Source organism: Phalangium opilio, unplaced genomic scaffold, assembly GCF_054372755.1.
Source record: "Phalangium opilio isolate 3A_F unplaced genomic scaffold, DU_Popi_V2 ptg000019l_1, whole genome shotgun sequence".
NCBI classification, from domain to species: Eukaryota; Metazoa; Arthropoda; class Arachnida; order Opiliones; family Phalangiidae; genus Phalangium; species Phalangium opilio.
The window spans coordinates 3,180,150-3,199,189 of NW_028324152.1; the positions used below are offsets into that span (position 1 = coordinate 3,180,150).

General features: G+C 38.7%; 1 non-coding gene and 78 pseudogenes across 1 annotated transcript; all 79 read right to left on the reverse strand.

The window, feature by feature from the left end:
* Positions 1 to 2: 2 nt before the first annotated feature.
* Positions 3 to 105, reverse strand: LOC149698892 (5S ribosomal RNA; annotated as a pseudogene).
* A 137-nt stretch (positions 106 to 242) lies between these two features.
* LOC149698893 (5S ribosomal RNA) lies at positions 243 to 361 on the reverse strand (annotated as a pseudogene).
* Positions 362 to 483: 122 nt separating this feature from the next.
* LOC149698894 (5S ribosomal RNA) lies at positions 484 to 586 on the reverse strand (annotated as a pseudogene).
* Positions 587 to 708: 122 nt separating this feature from the next.
* On the reverse strand, positions 709 to 811 carry LOC149698895 (5S ribosomal RNA; annotated as a pseudogene).
* Positions 812 to 948: 137 nt separating this feature from the next.
* On the reverse strand, positions 949 to 1,067 carry LOC149698896 (5S ribosomal RNA; annotated as a pseudogene).
* Positions 1,068 to 1,189: 122 nt separating this feature from the next.
* LOC149698897 (5S ribosomal RNA) lies at positions 1,190 to 1,292 on the reverse strand (annotated as a pseudogene).
* Positions 1,293 to 1,414: 122 nt separating this feature from the next.
* Positions 1,415 to 1,517, reverse strand: LOC149698898 (5S ribosomal RNA; annotated as a pseudogene).
* A 122-nt stretch (positions 1,518 to 1,639) lies between these two features.
* LOC149698899 (5S ribosomal RNA) lies at positions 1,640 to 1,742 on the reverse strand (annotated as a pseudogene).
* A 137-nt stretch (positions 1,743 to 1,879) lies between these two features.
* LOC149698900 (5S ribosomal RNA) lies at positions 1,880 to 1,998 on the reverse strand (annotated as a pseudogene).
* A 122-nt stretch (positions 1,999 to 2,120) lies between these two features.
* On the reverse strand, positions 2,121 to 2,223 carry LOC149698901 (5S ribosomal RNA; annotated as a pseudogene).
* A 122-nt stretch (positions 2,224 to 2,345) lies between these two features.
* On the reverse strand, positions 2,346 to 2,448 carry LOC149698902 (5S ribosomal RNA; annotated as a pseudogene).
* A 137-nt stretch (positions 2,449 to 2,585) lies between these two features.
* On the reverse strand, positions 2,586 to 2,704 carry LOC149698903 (5S ribosomal RNA; annotated as a pseudogene).
* A 122-nt stretch (positions 2,705 to 2,826) lies between these two features.
* Positions 2,827 to 2,929, reverse strand: LOC149698904 (5S ribosomal RNA; annotated as a pseudogene).
* Positions 2,930 to 3,051: 122 nt separating this feature from the next.
* LOC149698905 (5S ribosomal RNA) lies at positions 3,052 to 3,154 on the reverse strand (annotated as a pseudogene).
* Positions 3,155 to 3,276: 122 nt separating this feature from the next.
* LOC149698906 (5S ribosomal RNA) lies at positions 3,277 to 3,379 on the reverse strand (annotated as a pseudogene).
* A 122-nt stretch (positions 3,380 to 3,501) lies between these two features.
* Positions 3,502 to 3,604, reverse strand: LOC149698907 (5S ribosomal RNA; annotated as a pseudogene).
* A 122-nt stretch (positions 3,605 to 3,726) lies between these two features.
* Positions 3,727 to 3,829, reverse strand: LOC149698908 (5S ribosomal RNA; annotated as a pseudogene).
* A 122-nt stretch (positions 3,830 to 3,951) lies between these two features.
* LOC149698909 (5S ribosomal RNA) lies at positions 3,952 to 4,054 on the reverse strand (annotated as a pseudogene).
* Positions 4,055 to 4,176: 122 nt separating this feature from the next.
* Positions 4,177 to 4,295, reverse strand: LOC149698910 (5S ribosomal RNA; annotated as a pseudogene).
* A 122-nt stretch (positions 4,296 to 4,417) lies between these two features.
* On the reverse strand, positions 4,418 to 4,520 carry LOC149698911 (5S ribosomal RNA; annotated as a pseudogene).
* A 137-nt stretch (positions 4,521 to 4,657) lies between these two features.
* LOC149698912 (5S ribosomal RNA) lies at positions 4,658 to 4,776 on the reverse strand (annotated as a pseudogene).
* Positions 4,777 to 4,898: 122 nt separating this feature from the next.
* Positions 4,899 to 5,001, reverse strand: LOC149698913 (5S ribosomal RNA; annotated as a pseudogene).
* Positions 5,002 to 5,123: 122 nt separating this feature from the next.
* On the reverse strand, positions 5,124 to 5,226 carry LOC149698914 (5S ribosomal RNA; annotated as a pseudogene).
* A 122-nt stretch (positions 5,227 to 5,348) lies between these two features.
* Positions 5,349 to 5,451, reverse strand: LOC149698915 (5S ribosomal RNA; annotated as a pseudogene).
* A 122-nt stretch (positions 5,452 to 5,573) lies between these two features.
* LOC149698916 (5S ribosomal RNA) lies at positions 5,574 to 5,676 on the reverse strand (annotated as a pseudogene).
* A 137-nt stretch (positions 5,677 to 5,813) lies between these two features.
* LOC149698917 (5S ribosomal RNA) lies at positions 5,814 to 5,932 on the reverse strand (annotated as a pseudogene).
* A 122-nt stretch (positions 5,933 to 6,054) lies between these two features.
* LOC149698918 (5S ribosomal RNA) lies at positions 6,055 to 6,157 on the reverse strand (annotated as a pseudogene).
* Positions 6,158 to 6,279: 122 nt separating this feature from the next.
* LOC149698919 (5S ribosomal RNA) lies at positions 6,280 to 6,382 on the reverse strand (annotated as a pseudogene).
* Positions 6,383 to 6,518: 136 nt separating this feature from the next.
* On the reverse strand, positions 6,519 to 6,637 carry LOC149698920 (5S ribosomal RNA; annotated as a pseudogene).
* A 122-nt stretch (positions 6,638 to 6,759) lies between these two features.
* On the reverse strand, positions 6,760 to 6,862 carry LOC149698921 (5S ribosomal RNA; annotated as a pseudogene).
* Positions 6,863 to 6,984: 122 nt separating this feature from the next.
* LOC149698922 (5S ribosomal RNA) lies at positions 6,985 to 7,087 on the reverse strand (annotated as a pseudogene).
* Positions 7,088 to 7,209: 122 nt separating this feature from the next.
* LOC149698923 (5S ribosomal RNA) lies at positions 7,210 to 7,312 on the reverse strand (annotated as a pseudogene).
* Positions 7,313 to 7,449: 137 nt separating this feature from the next.
* On the reverse strand, positions 7,450 to 7,568 carry LOC149698924 (5S ribosomal RNA; annotated as a pseudogene).
* Positions 7,569 to 7,690: 122 nt separating this feature from the next.
* LOC149698925 (5S ribosomal RNA) lies at positions 7,691 to 7,793 on the reverse strand (annotated as a pseudogene).
* Positions 7,794 to 7,914: 121 nt separating this feature from the next.
* LOC149698926 (5S ribosomal RNA) lies at positions 7,915 to 8,017 on the reverse strand (annotated as a pseudogene).
* A 122-nt stretch (positions 8,018 to 8,139) lies between these two features.
* On the reverse strand, positions 8,140 to 8,242 carry LOC149698927 (5S ribosomal RNA; annotated as a pseudogene).
* Positions 8,243 to 8,379: 137 nt separating this feature from the next.
* LOC149698928 (5S ribosomal RNA) lies at positions 8,380 to 8,498 on the reverse strand (annotated as a pseudogene).
* Positions 8,499 to 8,620: 122 nt separating this feature from the next.
* On the reverse strand, positions 8,621 to 8,723 carry LOC149698929 (5S ribosomal RNA; annotated as a pseudogene).
* A 122-nt stretch (positions 8,724 to 8,845) lies between these two features.
* LOC149698930 (5S ribosomal RNA) lies at positions 8,846 to 8,948 on the reverse strand (annotated as a pseudogene).
* Positions 8,949 to 9,070: 122 nt separating this feature from the next.
* Positions 9,071 to 9,173, reverse strand: LOC149698931 (5S ribosomal RNA; annotated as a pseudogene).
* A 137-nt stretch (positions 9,174 to 9,310) lies between these two features.
* Positions 9,311 to 9,429, reverse strand: LOC149698932 (5S ribosomal RNA). The gene has a single exon (XR_016382104.1). It is a non-coding gene; the product is annotated as a 5S ribosomal RNA (ribosomal RNA).
* Positions 9,430 to 9,550: 121 nt separating this feature from the next.
* On the reverse strand, positions 9,551 to 9,653 carry LOC149698933 (5S ribosomal RNA; annotated as a pseudogene).
* A 137-nt stretch (positions 9,654 to 9,790) lies between these two features.
* Positions 9,791 to 9,909, reverse strand: LOC149698934 (5S ribosomal RNA; annotated as a pseudogene).
* A 122-nt stretch (positions 9,910 to 10,031) lies between these two features.
* LOC149698935 (5S ribosomal RNA) lies at positions 10,032 to 10,134 on the reverse strand (annotated as a pseudogene).
* Positions 10,135 to 10,256: 122 nt separating this feature from the next.
* Positions 10,257 to 10,359, reverse strand: LOC149698936 (5S ribosomal RNA; annotated as a pseudogene).
* Positions 10,360 to 10,481: 122 nt separating this feature from the next.
* LOC149698937 (5S ribosomal RNA) lies at positions 10,482 to 10,584 on the reverse strand (annotated as a pseudogene).
* Positions 10,585 to 10,721: 137 nt separating this feature from the next.
* Positions 10,722 to 10,840, reverse strand: LOC149698938 (5S ribosomal RNA; annotated as a pseudogene).
* Positions 10,841 to 10,962: 122 nt separating this feature from the next.
* LOC149698939 (5S ribosomal RNA) lies at positions 10,963 to 11,065 on the reverse strand (annotated as a pseudogene).
* A 122-nt stretch (positions 11,066 to 11,187) lies between these two features.
* Positions 11,188 to 11,290, reverse strand: LOC149698940 (5S ribosomal RNA; annotated as a pseudogene).
* A 122-nt stretch (positions 11,291 to 11,412) lies between these two features.
* LOC149698941 (5S ribosomal RNA) lies at positions 11,413 to 11,515 on the reverse strand (annotated as a pseudogene).
* A 137-nt stretch (positions 11,516 to 11,652) lies between these two features.
* Positions 11,653 to 11,771, reverse strand: LOC149698942 (5S ribosomal RNA; annotated as a pseudogene).
* A 122-nt stretch (positions 11,772 to 11,893) lies between these two features.
* On the reverse strand, positions 11,894 to 11,996 carry LOC149698943 (5S ribosomal RNA; annotated as a pseudogene).
* Positions 11,997 to 12,118: 122 nt separating this feature from the next.
* On the reverse strand, positions 12,119 to 12,221 carry LOC149698944 (5S ribosomal RNA; annotated as a pseudogene).
* Positions 12,222 to 12,358: 137 nt separating this feature from the next.
* On the reverse strand, positions 12,359 to 12,477 carry LOC149698945 (5S ribosomal RNA; annotated as a pseudogene).
* A 347-nt stretch (positions 12,478 to 12,824) lies between these two features.
* LOC149698946 (5S ribosomal RNA) lies at positions 12,825 to 12,927 on the reverse strand (annotated as a pseudogene).
* A 122-nt stretch (positions 12,928 to 13,049) lies between these two features.
* LOC149698947 (5S ribosomal RNA) lies at positions 13,050 to 13,152 on the reverse strand (annotated as a pseudogene).
* A 122-nt stretch (positions 13,153 to 13,274) lies between these two features.
* On the reverse strand, positions 13,275 to 13,377 carry LOC149698948 (5S ribosomal RNA; annotated as a pseudogene).
* A 137-nt stretch (positions 13,378 to 13,514) lies between these two features.
* Positions 13,515 to 13,633, reverse strand: LOC149698949 (5S ribosomal RNA; annotated as a pseudogene).
* A 347-nt stretch (positions 13,634 to 13,980) lies between these two features.
* LOC149698950 (5S ribosomal RNA) lies at positions 13,981 to 14,083 on the reverse strand (annotated as a pseudogene).
* A 122-nt stretch (positions 14,084 to 14,205) lies between these two features.
* LOC149698951 (5S ribosomal RNA) lies at positions 14,206 to 14,308 on the reverse strand (annotated as a pseudogene).
* A 137-nt stretch (positions 14,309 to 14,445) lies between these two features.
* On the reverse strand, positions 14,446 to 14,564 carry LOC149698952 (5S ribosomal RNA; annotated as a pseudogene).
* A 122-nt stretch (positions 14,565 to 14,686) lies between these two features.
* LOC149698953 (5S ribosomal RNA) lies at positions 14,687 to 14,789 on the reverse strand (annotated as a pseudogene).
* Positions 14,790 to 14,911: 122 nt separating this feature from the next.
* Positions 14,912 to 15,014, reverse strand: LOC149698954 (5S ribosomal RNA; annotated as a pseudogene).
* A 122-nt stretch (positions 15,015 to 15,136) lies between these two features.
* On the reverse strand, positions 15,137 to 15,239 carry LOC149698955 (5S ribosomal RNA; annotated as a pseudogene).
* Positions 15,240 to 15,376: 137 nt separating this feature from the next.
* On the reverse strand, positions 15,377 to 15,495 carry LOC149698956 (5S ribosomal RNA; annotated as a pseudogene).
* A 122-nt stretch (positions 15,496 to 15,617) lies between these two features.
* LOC149698957 (5S ribosomal RNA) lies at positions 15,618 to 15,720 on the reverse strand (annotated as a pseudogene).
* A 122-nt stretch (positions 15,721 to 15,842) lies between these two features.
* Positions 15,843 to 15,945, reverse strand: LOC149698958 (5S ribosomal RNA; annotated as a pseudogene).
* Positions 15,946 to 16,067: 122 nt separating this feature from the next.
* Positions 16,068 to 16,170, reverse strand: LOC149698959 (5S ribosomal RNA; annotated as a pseudogene).
* Positions 16,171 to 16,307: 137 nt separating this feature from the next.
* Positions 16,308 to 16,426, reverse strand: LOC149698960 (5S ribosomal RNA; annotated as a pseudogene).
* A 347-nt stretch (positions 16,427 to 16,773) lies between these two features.
* On the reverse strand, positions 16,774 to 16,876 carry LOC149698961 (5S ribosomal RNA; annotated as a pseudogene).
* A 122-nt stretch (positions 16,877 to 16,998) lies between these two features.
* LOC149698962 (5S ribosomal RNA) lies at positions 16,999 to 17,101 on the reverse strand (annotated as a pseudogene).
* Positions 17,102 to 17,238: 137 nt separating this feature from the next.
* Positions 17,239 to 17,357, reverse strand: LOC149698963 (5S ribosomal RNA; annotated as a pseudogene).
* Positions 17,358 to 17,479: 122 nt separating this feature from the next.
* On the reverse strand, positions 17,480 to 17,582 carry LOC149698964 (5S ribosomal RNA; annotated as a pseudogene).
* Positions 17,583 to 17,704: 122 nt separating this feature from the next.
* On the reverse strand, positions 17,705 to 17,807 carry LOC149698965 (5S ribosomal RNA; annotated as a pseudogene).
* Positions 17,808 to 17,929: 122 nt separating this feature from the next.
* LOC149698966 (5S ribosomal RNA) lies at positions 17,930 to 18,032 on the reverse strand (annotated as a pseudogene).
* A 137-nt stretch (positions 18,033 to 18,169) lies between these two features.
* LOC149698967 (5S ribosomal RNA) lies at positions 18,170 to 18,288 on the reverse strand (annotated as a pseudogene).
* Positions 18,289 to 18,410: 122 nt separating this feature from the next.
* Positions 18,411 to 18,513, reverse strand: LOC149698968 (5S ribosomal RNA; annotated as a pseudogene).
* Positions 18,514 to 18,635: 122 nt separating this feature from the next.
* On the reverse strand, positions 18,636 to 18,738 carry LOC149698969 (5S ribosomal RNA; annotated as a pseudogene).
* A 122-nt stretch (positions 18,739 to 18,860) lies between these two features.
* On the reverse strand, positions 18,861 to 18,963 carry LOC149698970 (5S ribosomal RNA; annotated as a pseudogene).
* Positions 18,964 to 19,040: the final 77 nt, after the last annotated feature.

The following is a 19,040-nucleotide window of genomic DNA, read 5'->3' on the forward strand; positions in this document are numbered from 1 at the left end:
AAAGCTAACGGCACGCAGTGTTCCCAAGTACTGACTGCGCTCGATGCTGCTTAACTTCGGTGATCGGACGAGAACCGGTGTTTTCAGCATGATATGGCCGTTGCCGAGAGTGCTAGTTAATAATTCGAATTTAAATTAAGTGTCACAAATTAACCTTCATCTTTTTAAAACAATAACAAAATGAAAATATGCTTGCTTTTTTGATATCTATTGGATTTTAAAAGAGGAAAAAAAAGTGAAAAAGCCAACGACACGCAGTGTTCCTAAGTGGTCTCCCTCCCAAGTACTGACTGCACTCAATGCTGCTTAACTTCGGTGATCGGACGAGAACCGGTGTATTCAGTGTGATATGGCCGTTGCCAAGAGTGCTAGTTAATAATTTGAATTTAATTCACCTTCATCTTTATAAAACAATAGCAAAAAGAAGATATGTTTGCTTTTTTCATATCTGGTGGAATTTAAAAGAGGAAACAAAAAGGAAAAAGCCAACGGCACGCAGTGTTCCCAAGTACTGACTGCGCTCGACGCTGCTTAACTTCGGTGATCGGACGAGAACCGGTGTATTCAGCGTGATATGGCCGTTGCCGAGAGTGCTAGTTAATAATTTGAATTTAATTAACCTTCATCTTTATAAAACAATAACAAAATGAAGATATGTTTGCTTTTTTCATATCTGGTGGAATTTAAAAGAGGAAACATAAAGGAAAAAGCTAACGGCACGCAGTGTTAACAAGTACTGACTGCGCTCGATGCTGCTTAACTTCGGTGATCGGACGAGAACCGGTGTTTTCAGCATGATATGGCCGTTGCCGAGAGTGCTAGTTAATAATTCTAATTTAAATTAAGTGTGACAAATTAACCTTCATCTTTTTAAAACAATAACAAAATGAAAATATGTTTGCTTTTTTCATATCTATTGGATTTTAAAAGAGGAAAAAAAAGTGAAAAAGCCAACGACACGCAGTGTTCCTAAGTGGTCTCCCTCCCAGGTACTGACTGCACTCAACGCTGCTTAACTTCGGTGATCGGACGAGAACCGGTGTATTCAGCGTGATATGGCCGTTGCCGAGAGTGCTAGTTAATAATTTGAATTTAATTCACCTTCATCTTTATAAAACAATAACAAAAAGAAGATATGTTTGCTTTTTTCATATCTGGTGGAATTTAAAAGAGGAAACAAAAAGGAAAAAGCCAACGGCACGCAGTGTTCCCAAGTACTGACTGCGCTCGACGCTGCTTAACTTCGGTGATCGGACGAGAACCGGTGTATTCAGCGTAATATGGCCGTTGCCGAGAGTGCTAGTTAATAATTTGAATTTAATTCACCTTCATCTTTATAAAACAATAACAAAAAGAAGATATGTTTGCTTTTTTCATATCTGGTGGAAATTAAAAGAGGAAACAAAAAGGAAAAAGCCAACGGCACGCAGTGTTCCCAAGTACTGACTGCGCTCGACGCTGCTTAACTTCGGTGATCGGACGAGAACCGGTGTATTCAGCGTGATATGGCCGTTGCCGAGAGTGCTAGTTAATAATTTGAATTTAATTAACCTTCATCTTTATAAAACAATAACAAAATGAAGATATGTTTGCTTTTTTCATATCTGGTGGAATTTAAAAGAGGAAACATAAAGGAAAAAGCTAACGGCACGCAGTGTTCCCAAGTACTGACTGCGCTCGACGCTGCTTAACTTCGGTGATCGGACGAGAACCGGTGTTTTCAGCATGATATGGCCGTTGCCGAGAGTGCTAGTTATTAATTCGAATTTAAATTAAGTGAGACAAATTAACCTTCATCTTTTTAAAACAATAAAAAAATTAAAATATGTTTGCTTTTTTCATATCTATTGGATTTTAAAAGAGGAAAAAAAAGTGAAAAAGCCAACGGCACGCAGTGTTCCTAAGTGGTCTCCCTCCCAAGTTCTGACTGCGCTCGACGCTGCTTAACATCGGTGATTTGACGAGAACCGGTGTATTAATCGTGATATGGTCGTTGCCGAGAGTTCTAGTTAAAAATTTGAATTTAATTCACCTTCATCTTTATCAAACAATAACAAAAAGAAGATATGTTTGCTTTTTTCATATCTGGTGGAATTTAAAAGAGGAAACAAAAAGGAGAAAGCCAACGGCACGCATTGTTCCCAAGTACTGACTGCGCTCGACGCTGCTTAACTTCGGTGATCGGACGAGAACCGGTGTATTCAGCGTGATATGGCCGTTTCCGAGAGTGCTAGTTAATAATTTGAATTTAATTAACCTTCATCTTTATAAAACAATAACAAAATGAAGATATGTTTGCTTTTTTCATATCTGGTGGAATTTAAAAGAGGAAACATAAAGGAAAAAGCTAACGGCACGCAGTGTTCCCAAGTACTGACTGCGCTCGATGCTGCTTAACTTCGGTGATCGGACGAGAACCGGTGTTTTCAGCATGATATGGCCGTTGCCGAGAGTGCTAGTTAATAATTCGAATTTAAATTAAGTGTCACAAATTAACCTTCATCTTTTTAAAACAATAACAAAATGAAAATATGCTTGCTTTTTTGATATCTATTGGATTTTAAAAGAGGAAAAAAAAGTGAAAAAGCCAACGACACGCAGTGTTACTAAGTGGTCTCCCTCCCAAGTACTGACTGCACTCAATGCTGCTTAACTTCGGTGATCGGACGAGAACCGGTGTATTCAGTGTGATATGGCCGTTGCCGAGAGTGCTAGTTAATAATTTGAATTTAATTCACCTTCATCTTTATAAAACAATAGCAAAAAGAAGATATGTTTGCTTTTTTCATATCTGGTGGAATTTAAAAGAGGTAACAAAAAGGAAAAAGCCAACGGCACGCAGTGTTCCCAAGTACTGACTGCGCTCGACGCTGCTTAACTTCGGTGATCGGACGAGAACCGGTGTTTTCAGCATGATATGGCCGTTGCCGAGAGTGCTAGTTAATAATTCGAATTTAATTCACCTTCATCTTTATAAAACAATAACAAAAAGAAGATATGTTTGCTTTTTTCATATCTAGTGGAATTTAAAAGAGGAAACAAAAAGGAAAAAGCCAACGGCACGCAGTGTTCCCAAGTACTGACTGCGCTCGACGCTGCTTAACTTCGGTGATCGGACGAGAACCGGTGTATTCAGCGTGATATGGCCGTTGCCGAGAGTGCTAGTTAATAATTCGAATTTAATTAACGTTCATCTTTATAAAACAATAACAAAATGAAGATATGTTTGCTTTTTTCATATCTGGTGGAATTTAAAAGAGGAAACATAAAGGAAAAAGCCAACGGCACGCAGTGTTCCCAAGTACTGACTGCGCTCGACGCTGCTTAACTTCGGTGATCGGACGAGAACCGGTGTATTCAGCGTGATATGGCCGTTGCCGAGAGTGCTAGTTAATAATTCGAATTTAATTAACGTTCATCTTTATAAAACAATAACAAAAAGAAGATATGTTTGCTTTTTTCATATCTAGTGGAATTTAAAAGAGGAAACAAAAAGGAAAAAGCCAACGGCACGCAGTGTTCCCAAGTACTGACTGCGCTCGACGCTGCTTAACTTCGGTGATCGGACGAGAACCGGTGTATTCAGCGTGATATGGCCGTTGCCGAGAGTGCTAGTTAATAATTCGAATTTAATTAACGTTCATCTTTATAAAACAATAACAAAATGAAGATATGTTTGCTTTTTTCATATCTGGTGGAATTTAAAAGAGGAAACATAAAGGAAAAAGCCAACGGCACGCAGTGTTCCCAAGTACTGACTGCGCTCGACGCTGCTTAACTTCGGTGATCGGACGAGAACCGGTGTATTCAGCGTGATATGGCCGTTGCCGAGAGTGCTAGTTAATAATTCGAATTTAATTAACGTTCATCTTTATAAAACAATAACAAAAAGAAGATATGTTTGCTTTTTTCATATGTAGTGGAATTTAAAAGAGGAAACAAAAAGGAAAAAGCCAACGGCACGCAGTGTTCCCAAGTACTGACTGCGCTCGACGCTGCTTAACTTCGGTGATCGGACGAGAACCGGTGTATTCAGCGTGATATGGCCGTTGCCGAGAGTGCTAGTTAATAATTCGAATTTAATTAACGTTCATCTTTATAAAACAATAACAAAATTAAAATATGTTTGCTTTTTTCATATCTATTGAATTTTAAAAGAGGAAAAAAAAGTGAAAAAGCCAACGGCACGCAGTGTTCCTAAGTGGTCTCCCTCCCAAGTACTGACTGCGCTCGACGCTGCTTAACATCGGTGATTTGACGAGAACCGGTGTATTAATCGTGATATGTTCGTTGCCGAGAGTTCTAGTTAAAAATTTGAATTTAATTCACCTTCATCTTTATAAAACAATAACAAAAAGAAGATATGTTTGCTTTTTTCATATCTGGTGGAATTTAAAAGAGGAAACAAAAAGGAGAAAGCCAACGGCACGCATTGTTCCCAAGTACTGACTGCGCTCGACGCTGCTTAACTTCGGTGATCGGACGAGAACCGGTGTATTCAGCATGATATGGCCGTTGCCGAGAGTGCTAGTTAATAATTCGAATTTAAATTAAGTGTCACAAATTAACCTTCATCTTTTTAAAACAATAACAAAATGAAAATATGCTTGCTTTTTTGATATCTATTGGATTTTAAAAGAGGAAAAAAAAGTGAAAAAGCCAACGACACGCAGTGTTCCTAAGTGGTCTCCCTCCCAAGTACTGACTGCACTCAATGCTGCTTAACTTCGGTGATCGGACGAGAACCGGTGTATTCAGTGTGATATGGCCGTTGCCGAGAGTGCTAGTTAATAATTTGAATTTAATTCACCTTCATCTTTATAAAACAATAGCAAAAAGAAGATATGTTTGCTTTTTTCATATCTGGTGGAATTTAAAAGAGGAAACAAAAAGGAAAAAGCCAACGGCACGCAGTGTTCCCAAGTACTGACTGCGCTCGACGCTGCTTAACTTCGGTGATCGGACGAGAACCGGTGTTTTCAGCATGATATGGCCGTTGCCGAGAGTGCTAGTTAATAATTCGAATTTAATTCACCTTCATCTTTATAAAACAATAACAAAAAGAAGATATGTTTGCTTTTTTCATATCTAGTGGAATTTAAAAGAGGAAACAAAAAGGAAAAAGCCAACGGCACGCAGTGTTCCCAAGTACTGACTGCGCTCGACGCTGCTTAACTTCGGTTATCGGACGAGAACCGGTGTATTCAGCGTGATATGGCCGTTGCCGAGAGTGCTAGTTAATAATTCGAATTTAATTAACGTTCATCTTTATAAAACAATAACAAAAAGAAGATATGTTTGCTTTTTTCATATCTAGTGGAATTTAAAAGAGGAAACAAAAAGGAAAAAGCCAACGGCACGCAGTGTTCCCAAGTACTGACTGCGCTCGACGCTGCTTAACTTCGGTGATCGGACGAGAACCGGTGTATTCAGCGTGATATGGCCGTTGCCGAGAGTGCTAGTTAATAATTCGAATTTAATTAACGTTCATCTTTATAAAACAATAACAAAATGAAGATATGTTTGCTTTTTTCATATCTGGTGGAATTTAAAAGAGGAAACATAAAGGAAAAAGCCAACGGCACGCAGTGTTCCCAAGTACTGACTGCGCTCGACGCTGCTTAACTTCGGTGATCGGACGAGAACCGGTGTTTTCAGCATGATATGGCCGTTGCCGAGAGTGCTAGTTAATAATTCGAATTTAAATTAAGTGAGACAAATTAACCTTCATCTTTTTAAAACAATAAAAAAATGAAAATATGTTTGCTTTTTTCATATCTATTGGATTTTAAAAGAGGAAAAAAAAGTGAAAAAGCCAACGGCACGCAGTGTTCCTAAGTGGTCTCCCTCCCAAGTACTGACTGCGCTCGACGCTGCTTAACATCGGTGATTTGACGAGAACCGGTGTATTAAGCGTGATATGGTCGTTGCCGAGAGTTCTAGTTAATAATTTGAATTTAATTCACCTTCATCTTTATAAAACAATAACAAAAAGAAGATATGTTTGCTTTTTTCATATCTGGTGGAATTTAAAAGAGGAAACAAAAAGGAAAAGGCCAACGGCACGCATTGTTCCCAAGTACTGACTGCGCTCGACGCTGCTTAACTTCGGTGATCGGACGAGAACCGGTGTATTCAGCGTGATATGGCCGTTGCCGAGAGTGCTAGTTAATAATTCGAATTTAATTTACCTTCATCTTTATGAAACAATAACAAAAAGATGATATGTTTGCTTTGTTCATATCTAGTGGAATTTAAAAGAGGAAACAAAAAGGAAAAAGCCAACGGCACGCAGTGTTCCCAAGTACTGACTGCGCTCGACGCTGCTTAACTTCGGTGATCGGACGAGAACCGGTGTTTTCAGCATGATATGGCCGTTGCCGAGAGTGCTAGTTAATAATTCGAATTTAAATTAAGTGAGACAAATTAACCTTCATCTTTTTAAAACAATAAAAAAATGAAAGTATGTTTGCTTTTTTCATATCTATTGGATTTTAAAAGAGGAAAAAAAGTGAAAAAGCCAACGGCACGCAGTGTTCCTAAGTGGTCTCCCTCCCAAGTACTGACTGCGCTCGACGCTGCTTAACATCGGTGATTTGACGAGAACCGGTGTATTAAGCGTGATATGGTCGTTGCCGAGAGTTCTAGTTAATAATTTGAATTTAATTCACCTTCATCTTTATAAAACAATAACAAAAAGAAGATATGTTTGCTTTTTTCATATCTGGTGGAATTTAAAAGAGGAAACAAAAAGGAAAAAGCCAACGGCACGCAGTGTTCCCAAGTACTGACTGCGCTCGACGCTGCTTAACTTCGGTGATCGGACGAGAACCGGTGTTTTCAGCATGATATGGCCGTTGCCGAGAGTGCTAGTTAATAATTCGAATTTAATTCACCTTCATCTTTATAAAACAATAACAAAAAGAAGATATGTTTGCTTTTTTTATATCTAGTGGAATTTAAAAGAGGAAACAAAAAGGAAAAAGCCAACGGCACGCAGTGTTCCCAAGTACTGACTGCGCTCGACGCTGCTTAACTTCGGTGATCGGACGAGAACCGGTGTATTCAGCGTGATATGGCCGTTGCCGAGAGTGCTAGTTAATAATTTGAATTTAATTAACCTTCATCTTTATAAAACAATAAGAAAATGAAGATATGTTTGCTTTTTTCATATCTGGTGGAATTTAAAAGAGGAAGCATAAAGGAAAAAGCTAACGGCACGCAGTGTTCCCAAGTACTGACTGCGCTCGATGCTGCTTAACTTCGGCGATCGGACGAGAACCGGTGTTTTCAGCATGATATGGCCGTTGCCGAGAGTGCTAGTTAATAATTCGAATTTAAATTAAGTGAGACAAATTAACGTTCATCTTTTTAAAACAATAACAAAATGAAAATATGCTTGCTTTTTTCATATCTATTGGATTTTAAAAGAGGAAAAAAAAGTGAAAAAGCCAACGACACGCAGTGTTCCTAAGTGATCTCCCTCCCAAGTACTGACTGCACTCAATGCTGCTTAACTTCGGTGATCGGACGAGAACCGGTGTATTCAGTGTGATATGGCCGTTGCCGAGAGTGCTAGTTAATAATTTGAATTTAATTCACCTTCATCTTTATAAAACAATAGCAAAAAGAAGATATGTTTGCTTTTTTCATATCTGGTGGAATTTAAAAGAGGAAACAAAAAGGAAAAAGCCAACGGCACGCAGTGTTCCCAAGTACTGACTGCGCTCGACGCTGCTTAACTTCGGTGATCGGACGAGAACCGGTGTTTTCAGCATGATATGGCCGTTGCCGAGAGTGCTAGTTAATAATTCGAATTTAATTCACCTTCATCTTTATAAAACAATAACAAAAAGAAGATATGTTTGCTTTTTTATATCTAGTGGAATTTAAAAGAGGAAACAAAAAGGAAAAAGCCAACGGCACGCAGTGTTCCCAAGTACTGACTGCGCTCGACTCTGCTTAACTTCGGTGATCGGACGAGAACCGGTGTATTCAGCGTGATATGGCCGTTGCCGAGAGTGCTAGTTAATAATTTGAATTTAATTAACCTTCATCTTTATAAAACAATAAGAAAATGAAGATATGTTTGCTTTTTTCATATCTGGTGGAATTTAAAAGAGGAAGCATAAAGGAAAAAGCTAACGGCACGCAGTGTTCCCAAGTACTGACTGCGCTCGATGCTGCTTAACTTCGGCGATCGGACGAGAACCGGTGTTTTCAGCATGATATGGCCGTTGCCGAGAGTGCTAGTTAATAATTCGAATTTAAATTAAGTGAGACAAATTAACGTTCATCTTTTTAAAACAATAAAAAAATGAAAATATGTTTGCTTTTTTCATATCTATTGGATTTTAAAAGAGGAAAAAAAAGTGAAAAAGCCAACGGCACGCAGTGTTCCTAAGTGGTCTCCCTCCCAAGTACTGACTGCGCTCGACGCTGCTTAACTTCGGGGATCGGACGAGAACCGGTGTATTCAAGGTGATATGGCCGTTGCCGAGAGTTCTAGTTAATAATTTGAATTTAATTCACCTTCATCTTTATAAAACAATAACACAAAGAAGATATGTTTGCTTTTTTCATATCTGGTGGAATTTAAAAGAGGAAACAAAAAGGAGAAAGCCAACGGCACGCATTGTTCCCAAGTACTGACGGCGCTCGACGCTGCTTAACTTCGGTGATCGGACGAGAACCGGTGTATTCAGCGTGATATGGCCGTTGCCGAGAGTGCTAGTTAATAATTTGAATTTAATTAACCTTCATCTTTATAAAACAATAACAAAATGAAGATATGTTTGCTTTTTTCATATCTGGTGGAATTTAAAAGAGGAAGCATAAAGGAAAAAGCTAACGGCACGCAGTGTTCCCAAGTACTGACTGCGCTCGATGCTGCTTAACTTCGGTGATCGGACGAGAACCGGTGTATTCAGCGTGATATGGCCGTTGCCGAGAGTGCTAGTTAATAATTTGAATTTAATTAACCTTCATCTCTATAAAACAATAACAAAAAGAAGATATGTTTGCTTTTTTCATATCTGGTGGAATTTAAAAGAGGAAACAAAAAGGCAAAAGCTAACGGCACGCAGTGTTCCCACGTACTGACTGCGCTCGACGCTGCTTAACTTCGGTGATCGGACGAGAACCGGTGTTTTCAGCATGATATGGCCGTTGCCGAGAGTGCTAGTTAATAATTCGAATTTAAATTAAGTGAGACAAATTAACCTTCATCTTTTCTAAAGCAATAACAAAATGAAAATATGTTTGCTTTTTTCATATCTATTGGATTTTAAAAGAGGATAAAAAGTGACAAAGCCAACGGCACGCAGTGTTCCTAAGTGGTCTCCCTCCCAAGTACTGACTGCGCTCGACGCTGCTTAACTTCGGTGATCGGACGAGAACCGGTGTTTTCAGCATGATATGGCCGTTGCCGAGAGTGCTAGTTAATAATTTGAATTTAATTCATCTCATCTTTATAAAACAATAACAAAAAGAAGATATGTTTGCTTTTTTCATATCTGGTGGAAATTAAAAGAGGAAACACGAAGGAAAAAGCCAACGGCACGCAGTGTTCCCAAGTACTGACTGCGCTCGATGCTGCTTAACTTCGGCGATCGGACGAGAACCGGTGTTTTCAGCATGATATGGCCGTTGCCGAGAGTGCTAGTTAATAATTCGAATTTAAATTAAGTGAGACAAATTAACGTTCATCTTTTTAAAACAATAAAAAAATGAAAATATGTTTGCTTTTTTCATATCTATTGGATTTTAAAAGAGGAAAAAAAAGTGAAAAAGCCAACGGCACGCAGTGTTCCTAAGCGGTCTCCCTCCCAAGTACTGACTGCGCTCGACGCTGCTTAACTTCGGGGATCGGACGAGAACCGGTGTATTCAGCGTGATATGGCCGTTGCCGAGAGTTCTAGTTAATAATTTGAATTTAATTCACCTTCATCTTTATAAAACAATAACAAAAAGAAGATATGTTTGCTTTTTTCATATCTGGTGGAATTTAAAAGAGGAAACAAAAAGGGGAAAGCCAACGGCACGCATTGTTCCCAAGTACTGACTGCGCTCGACGCTGCTTAACTTCGGTGATCGGACGAGAACCGGTGTATTCAGCGTGATATGGCCGTTGCCGAGAGTGCTAGTTAATAATTTGAATTTAATTCACCTTCATCTTTATAAAACAATAACAAAAAGAAGATATGTTTGCTTTTTTCATATCTGGTGGAAATTAAAAGAGGAAACAAAAAGGAAAAAGCCAACGGCACGCAGTGTTCCCAAGTACTGACTGCGCTCGACGCTGCTTAACTTCGGTGATCGGACGAGAACCGGTGTATTCAGCGTGATATGGCCGTTGCCGAGAGTGCTAGTTAATAATTTGAATTTAATTAACCTTCATCTTTATAAAACAATAACAAAATGAAGATATGTTTGCTTTTTTCATATCTGGTGGAATTTAAAAGAGGAAACATAAAGGAAAAAGCTAACGGCACGCAGTGTTCCCAAGTACTGACTGCGCTCGACGCTGCTTAACTTCGGTGATCGGACGAGAACCGGTGTTTTCAGCATGATATGGCCGTTGCCGAGAGTGCTAGTTAATAATTCGAATTTAAATTAAGTGTCACAAATTAACCTTCATCTTTTTAAAACAATAACAAAATGAAAATATGCTTGCTTTTTTCATATCTATTGGATTTTAAAAGAGGAAAAAAAAGTGAAAAAGCCAACGACACGCAGTGTTCCTAAGTGGTCTCCCTCCCAAGTACTGACTGCACTCAATGCTGCTTAACTTCGGTGATCGGACGAGAACCGGTGTATTCAGTGTGATATGGCCGTTGCCGAGAGTGCTAGTTAATAATTTGAATTTAATTCACCTTCATCTTTATAAAACAATAGCAAAAAGAAGATATGTTTGCTTTTTTCATATCTGGTGGAATTTAAAAGAGGAAACAAAAAGGAAAAAGCCAACGGCACGCAGTGTTCCCAAGTACTGACTGCGCTCGACGCTGCTTAACTTCGGTGATCGGACGAGAACCGGTGTTTTCAGCATGATATGGCCGTTGCCGAGAGTGCTAGTTAATAATTCGAATTTAATTCACCTTCATCTTTATAAAACAATAACAAAAAGAAGATATGTTTGCTTTTTTTATATCTAGTGGAATTTAAAAGAGGAAACAAAAAGGAAAAAGCCAACGGCACGCAGTGTTCCCAAGTACTGACAGCGCTCGACGCTGCTTAACTTCGGTGATCGGACGAGAACCGGTGTATTCAGCGTGATATGGCCGTTGCCGAGAGTGCTAGTTAATAATTTGAATTTAATTAACCTTCATCTTTATAAAACAATAAGAAAATGAAGATATGTTTGCTTTTTTCATATCTGGTGGAATTTAAAAGAGGAAGCATAAAGGAAAAAGCTAACGGCACGCAGTGTTCCCAAGTACTGACTGCGCTCGATGCTGCTTAACTTCGGCAATCGGACGAGAACCGGTGTTTTCAGCATGATATGGCCGTTGCCGAGAGTGCTAGTTAATAATTCGAATTTAAATTAAGTGAGACAAATTAACGTTCATCTTTTTAAAACAATAAAAAAATGAAAATATGTTTGCTTTTTTCATATCTATTGGATTTTAAAAGAGGAAAAAAAAGTGAAAAAGCCAACGGCACGCAGTGTTCCTAAGTGGTCTCCCTCCCAAGTACTGACTGCGCTCGACGCTGGTTAACTTCGGGGATCGGACGAGAACCGGTGTATTCAGCGTGATATGGCCGTTGCCGAGAGTGCTAGTTAATAATTTGAATTTAATTCACCTTCATCTTTATAAAACAATAACAAAAAGAAGATATGTTTGCTTTTTTCATATCTGGTGGAAATAAAAAGAGGAAACAAAAAGGAAAAAGCCAACGGCACGCAGTGTTCCCAAGTACTGACTGCGCTCGACGCTGCTTAACTTCGGTGATCGGACGAGAACCGGTGTATTCAGCGTGATATGGCCGTTGCCGAGAGTGCTAGTTAATAATTTGAATTTAATTAACCTTCATCTTTATAAAACAATAACAAAATGAAGATATGTTTGCTTTTTTCATATCTGGTGGAATTTAAAAGAGGAAGCATAAAGGAAAAAGCTAACGGCACGCAGTGTTCCCAAGTACTGACTGCGCTCGATGCTGCTTAACTTCGGTGATCGGACGAGAACCGGTGTTTTCAGCATGATATGGCCGTTGCCGAGAGTGCTAGTTAATAATACGAATTTAAATTAAGTGTGACAAATTAACCTTCATCTTTTTAAAACAATAACAAAATGAAAATATGTTTGCTTTTTTCATATCTATTGGATTTTAAAAGAGGAAAAAAAAGTGAAAAAGCCAACGACACGCAGTGTTCCTAAGTGGTCTCCCTCCCAAGTACTGACTGCACTCAACGCTGCTTAACTTCGGTGATCGGACGAGAACCGGTGTATTCAGCGTGATATGGCCGTTGCCGAGAGTGCTAGTTTATAATTTGAATTTAATTCACCTTCATCTTTATAAAACAATAACAAAAAGAAGATATGTTTGCTTTTTTCATATCTGGTGGAATTTAAAAGAGGAAACAAAAAGGAAAAAGCCAACGGCACGCAGTGTTCCCAAGTACTGACTGCGCTCGACGCTGCTTAACTTCGTTGATCGGACGAGAACCGGTGTTTTCATTATGATATGGCCGTTGCCGAGAGTGCTAGTTAATAATTCGAATTTTATTCACCTTCATCTTTATAAAACAATAACAAAAAGAAGATATGTTTGCTTTTTTCATATCTAGTGGAATTTAAAAGAGGAAACAAAAAGGAAAAAGCCAACGGCACGCAGTGTTCCCAAGTACTGACTGCGCTCGACGCTGCTTAACTTCGGTGATCGGACGAGAACCGGTGTATTAAGCGCGATATGGCTGTTGCCGAGAGTTCTAGTTAATAATTTGAATTTAATTCACCTTCATCTTTATAAAACAATAACAAAAAGAAGATATGTTTGCTTTTTTCATATCTGGTGGAAATAAAAAGAGGAAACAAAAAGGAAAAAGCCAACGGCACGCAGTGTTCCCAAGTATTGACTGCGCTCGACGCTGCTTAACTTCGGTGATCGGACGAGAACCGGTGTATTCAGCGTGATATGGCCGTTGCCGAGAGTGCTAGTTTATAATTTGAATTTAATTAACCTTCATCTTTATAAAACAATAACAAAATGAAGATATGTTTGCTTTTTTCATATCTGGTGGAATTTAAAAGAGGAAGCATAAAGGAAAAAGCTAACGGCACGCAGTGTTCCCAAGTACTGACTGCGCTCGATGCTGCTTAACTTCGGTGATCGGACGAGAACCGGTGTTTTCAGCATGATATGGCCGTTGCCGAGAGTGCTAGTTAATAATACGAATTTAAATTAAGTGTGACAAATTAACCTTCATCTTTTTAAAACAATAACAAAATGAAAATATGTTTGCTTTTTTCATATCTATTGGATTTTAAAAGAGGAAAAAAAAGTGAAAAAGCCAACGACACGCAGTGTTCTTAAGTGGTCTCCCTCCCAAGTACTGACTGCACTCAACGCTGCTTAACTTCGGTGATCGGACGAGAACCGGTGTATTCAGCGTGATATGGCCGTTGCCGAGAGTGCTAGTTTATAATTTGAATTTAATTCACCTTCATCTTTATAAAACAATAACAAAAAGAAGATATGTTTGCTTTTTTCATATCTGGTGGAATTTAAAAGAGGAAACAAAAAGGAAAAAGCCAACGGCACGCAGTGTTCCCAAGTACTGACTGCGCTCGACGCTGCTTAACTTCGTTGATCGGACGAGAACCGGTGTTTTCATTATGATATGGCCGTTGCCGAGAGTGCTAGTTAATAATTCGAATTTTATTCACCTTCATCTTTATAAAACAATAACAAAAAGAAGATATGTTTGCTTTTTTCATATCTAGTGGAATTTAAAAGAGGAAACAAAAAGGAAAAAGCCAACGGCACGCAGTGTTCCCAAGTACTGACTGCGCTCGACGCTGCTTAACTTCGGTGATCGGACGAGAACCGGTGTATTCAGCGTGATATGGCCGTTGCCGAGAGTGTTGGTTAATAATTTGAATTTAATTCACCTTCATCTTTATAAAACAATAACAAAATGAAGATATGTTTGCTTTTTTCATATCTGGTGGAATTTAAAAGAGGAAACATAAAGGAAAAAGCTAACGGCACGCAGTGTTCCCAAGTACTGACTGCGCTCGACGCTGCTTAACTTCGGTGATCGGACGAGAACCGGTGTTTTCAGCATGATATGGCCGTTGCCGAGAGTGCTAGTTAATAATTCGAATTTAAATTAAGTGAGACAAATTAACCTTCATCTTTTTAAAACAATAAAAAAATGAAAATATGTTTGGTTTTTTCATATCTATTGGATTTTAAAAGAGGAAAAAAAAGTGAAAAAGCCAACGGCACGCAGTGTTCCTAAGTGGTCTCCCTCCCAAGTACTGACTGCGCTCGACATTGCTTAACTTCGGTGATTTGACGAGAACCGGTGTATTAAGCGTGATATGGCTGTTGCCGAGAGTTCTAGTTAATAATTTGAATTTAATTCACCTTCATCTTTATAAAACAATAACAAAAAGAAGATATGTTTGCTTTTTTCATATCTGGTGGAATTTAAAAGAGGAAACAAAAAGGAAAAAGCCAACGGCACGCAGTGTTCCCAAGTACTGACTGCGCTCGACGCTGCTTAACTTCGGTGATCGGACGAGAACCGGTGTATTCAGCGTGACATGGCCGTTGCCGAGAGTGCTAGTTAATAATTTGAATTTAATTAACCTTCCTCTTTATAAAACCATAACAAAAAGAAGATATGTTTGTTTTTTTCATATCTGGTGGAAATTAAAAGAGGAAACAAAAAGGAAAAAGCCAACGGCACGCAGTGTTCCCAAGTACTGACTGCGCTCGACGCTGCTTAACTTCGGTGATCGGACGAGAACCAGTGTATTCAGCGTGATATGGCCGTTGCCGAGAGTGCTAGTTAATAATTTGAATTTAATTAACCTTCATCTTTATAAAACAATAACAAAATGAAGATAAGTTTGCTTTTTTCATATCTGGTGGAATTTAAAAGAGGAAACATAAAGGAAAAAGATAACGGCACGCATTGTTCCCAAGTACTGACTGCGCTCGACGCTGCTTAACTTCGGTGATCGGACGAGAACCGGTGTTTTCAGCATGATATGGCCGTTGCCGAGAGTGCTAGTTAATAATTCGAATTTAAATTAAGTGAGACAAATTAACCATCATCTTTTTAAAACAATAAAAAAATGAAAATATGTTTGGTTTTTTCATATCTATTGGATTTTAAAAGAGGAAAAAAAAGTGAAAAAGCCAACGGCACGCAGGGTTCCTAAGTGGTCTCCCTCCCAAGTACTGACTGCGCTCGACATTGCTTAACTTCGGTGATTTGACGAGAACCGGTGTATTAAGCGTGATATGGCTGTTGCCGAGAGTTCTAGTTAATAATTTGAATTTAATTCACCTTCATCTTTATAAAACAATAACAAAAAGAAGATATGTTTGCTTTTTTCATATCTGGTGGAATTTAAAAGAGGAAACAAAAAGGAAAAAGCCAACGGCACGCAGTGTTCCCAAGTACTGACTGCGCTCGACGCTGCTTAACTTCGGTGATCGGACGAGAACCGGTGTATTAAGCGTGATATGGCTGTTGCCGAGAGTTCTAGTTAATAATTTGAATTTAATTCACCTTCATCTTTATAAAACAATAACAAAAAGAAGATATGTTTGCTTTTTTCATATCTGGTGGAAATAAAAAGAGGAAACAAAAAGGAAAAAGCCAACGGCACGCAGTGTTCCCAAGTACTGACTGCGCTCGACGCTGCTTAACTTCGGTGATCGGACGAGAACCGGTGTATTCAGCGTGATATGGCCGTTGCCGAGAGTGCTAGTTTATAATTTGAATTTAATTAACCTTCATCTTTATAAAACAATAACAAAATGAAGATATGTTTGCTTTTTTCATATCTGGTGGAATTTAAAAGAGGAAGCATAAAGGAAAAAGCTAACGGCACGCAGTGTTCCCAAGTACTGACTGCGCTCGATGCTGCTTAACTTCGGTGATCGGACGAGAACCGGTGTTTTCAGCATGATATGGCCGTTGCCGAGAGTGCTAGTTAATAATACGAATTTAAATTAAGTGTGACAAATTAACCTTCATCTTTTTAAAACAATAACAAAATGAAAATATGTTTGCTTTTTTCATATCTATTGGATTTTAAAAGAGGAAAAAAAAGTGAAAAAGCCAACGACACGCAGTGTTCCTAAGTGGTCTCCCTCCCAAGTACTGACTGCACTCAACGCTGCTTAACTTCGGTGATCGGACGAAAACCGGTGTATTCAGCGTGATATGGCCGTTGCCGAGAGTGCTAGTTTATAATTTGAATTTAATTCACCTTCATCTTTATAAAACAATAACAAAAAGAAGATATGTTTGCTTTTTTCATATCTGGTGGAATTTAAAAGAGGAAACAAAAAGGAAAAAGCCAACGGCACGCAGTGTTCCCAAGTACTGACTGCGCTCGACGCTGCTTAACTTCGTTGATCGGACGAGAACCGGTGTTTTCATTATGATATGGCCGTTGCCGAGAGTGCTAGTTAATAATTCGAATTTTATTCACCTTCATCTTTATAAAACAATAACAAAAAGAAGATATGTTTGCTTTTTTCATATCTAGTGGAATTTAAAAGAGGAAACAAAAAGGAAAAAGCCAACGGCACGCAGTGTTCCCAAGTACTGACTGCGCTCGACGCTGCTTAACTTCGGTGATCGGACGAGAACCGGTGTATTCAGCGTGATATGGCCGTTGCCGAGAGTGTTGGTTAATAATTTGAATTTAATTCACCTTCATCTTTATAAAACAATAACAAAATGACGATATGTTTGCTTTTTTCATATCTGGTGGAATTTAAAAGAGGAAACATAAAGGAAAAAGCTAACGGCACGCAGTGTTCCCAAGTACTGACTGCGCTCGACGCTGCTTAACTTCGGTGATCGGACGAGAACCGGTGTTTTCAGCATGATATGGCCGTTGCCGAGAGTGCTAGTTAATAATTCGAATTTAAATTAAGTGAGACAAATTAACCTTCATCTTTTTAAAACAATAAAAAAATGAAAATATGTTTGGTTTTTTCATATCTATTGGATTTTAAAAGAGGAAAAAAAAGTGAAAAAGCCAACGGCACGCAGTGTTCCTAAGTGGTCTCCCTCCCAAGTACTGACTGCGCTCGACATTGCTTAACTTCGGTGATTTGACGAGAACCGGTGTATTAAGCGTGATATGGCTGTTGCCGAGAGTTCTAGTTAATAATTTGAATTTAATTCACCTTCATCTTTATAAAACAATAACAAAAAGAAGATATGTTTGCTTTTTTCATATCTGGTGGAATTTAAAAGAGGAAACAAAAAGGAAAAAGCCAACGGCACGCAGTGTTCCCAAGTACTGACTGCGCTCGACGCTGCTTAACTTCGGTGATCGGACGAGAACCGGTGTATTCAGCGTGACATGGCCGTTGCCGAGAGTGCTAGTTAATAATTTGAATTTAATTAACCTTCCTCTTTATAAAACCATAACAAAAAGAAGATATGTTTGTTTTTTTCATATCTGGTGGAAATTAAAAGAGGAAACAAAAAGGAAAAAGCCAACGGCACGCAGTGTTCCCAAGTACTGACTGCGCTCGACGCTGCTTAACTTCGGTGATCGGACGAGAACCAGTGTATTCAGCGTGATATGGCCGTTGCCGAGAGTGCTAGTTAATAATTTGAATTTAATTAACCTTCATCTTTATAAAACAATAACAAAATGAAGATAAGTTTGCTTTTTTCATATCTGGTGGAATTTAAAAGAGGAAACATAAAGGAAAAAGATAACGGCACGCATTGTTCCCAAGTACTGACTGCGCTCGACGCTGCTTAACTTCGGTGATCGGACGAGAACCGGTGTTTTCAGCATGATATGGCCGTTGCCGAGAGTGCTAGTTAATAATTCGAATTTAAATTAAGTGAGACAAATTAACCATCATCTTTTTAAAACAATAAAAAAATGAAAATATGTTTGGTTTTTTCATATCTATTGGATTTTAAAAGAGGAAAAAAAAGTGAAAAAGCCAACGGCACGCAGGGTTCCTAAGTGGTCTCCCTCCCAAGTACTGACTGCGCTCGACATTGCTTAACTTCGGTGATTTGACGAGAACCGGTGTATTAAGCGTGATATGGCTGTTGCCGAGAGTTCTAGTTAATAATTTGAATTTAATTCACCTTCATCTTTATAAAACAATAACAAAAAGAAGATATGTTTGCTTTTTTCATATCTGGTGGAAATTAAAAGAGGAAACAAAAAGGAAAAAGCCAACGGCACGCAGTGTTCCCAAGTACTGACTGCGCTCGACGCTGCTTAACTTCGGTGATCGGACGAGAACCGGTGTATTCAGCGTGACATGGCCGTTGCCGAGAGTGCTAGTTAATAATTTGAATTTAATTAACCTTCCTCTTTATAAAACCATAACAAAAAGAAGATATGTTTGTTTTTTTCATATCTGGTGGAAATTAAAAGAGGAAACAAAAAGGAAAAAGCCAACGGCACGCAGTGTTCCCAAGTACTGACTGCGCTCGACGCTGCTTAACTTCGGTGATCGGACGAGAACCAGTGTATTCAGCGTGATATGGCCGTTGCCGAGAGTGCTAGTTAATAATTTGAATTTAATTAACCTTCATCTTTATAAAACAATAACAAAATGAAGATAAGTTTGCTTTTTTCATATCTGGTGGAATTTAAAAGAGGAAACATAAAGGAAAAAGATAACGGCACGCATTGTTCCCAAGTACTGACTGCGCTCGACGCTGCTTAACTTCGGTGATCGGACGAGAACCGGTGTTTTCAGCATGATATGGCCGTTGCCGAGAGTGCTAGTTAATAATTCGAATTTAAATTAAGTGAGACAAATTAACCTTCATTTTTTAAAACAATAAAAAAATG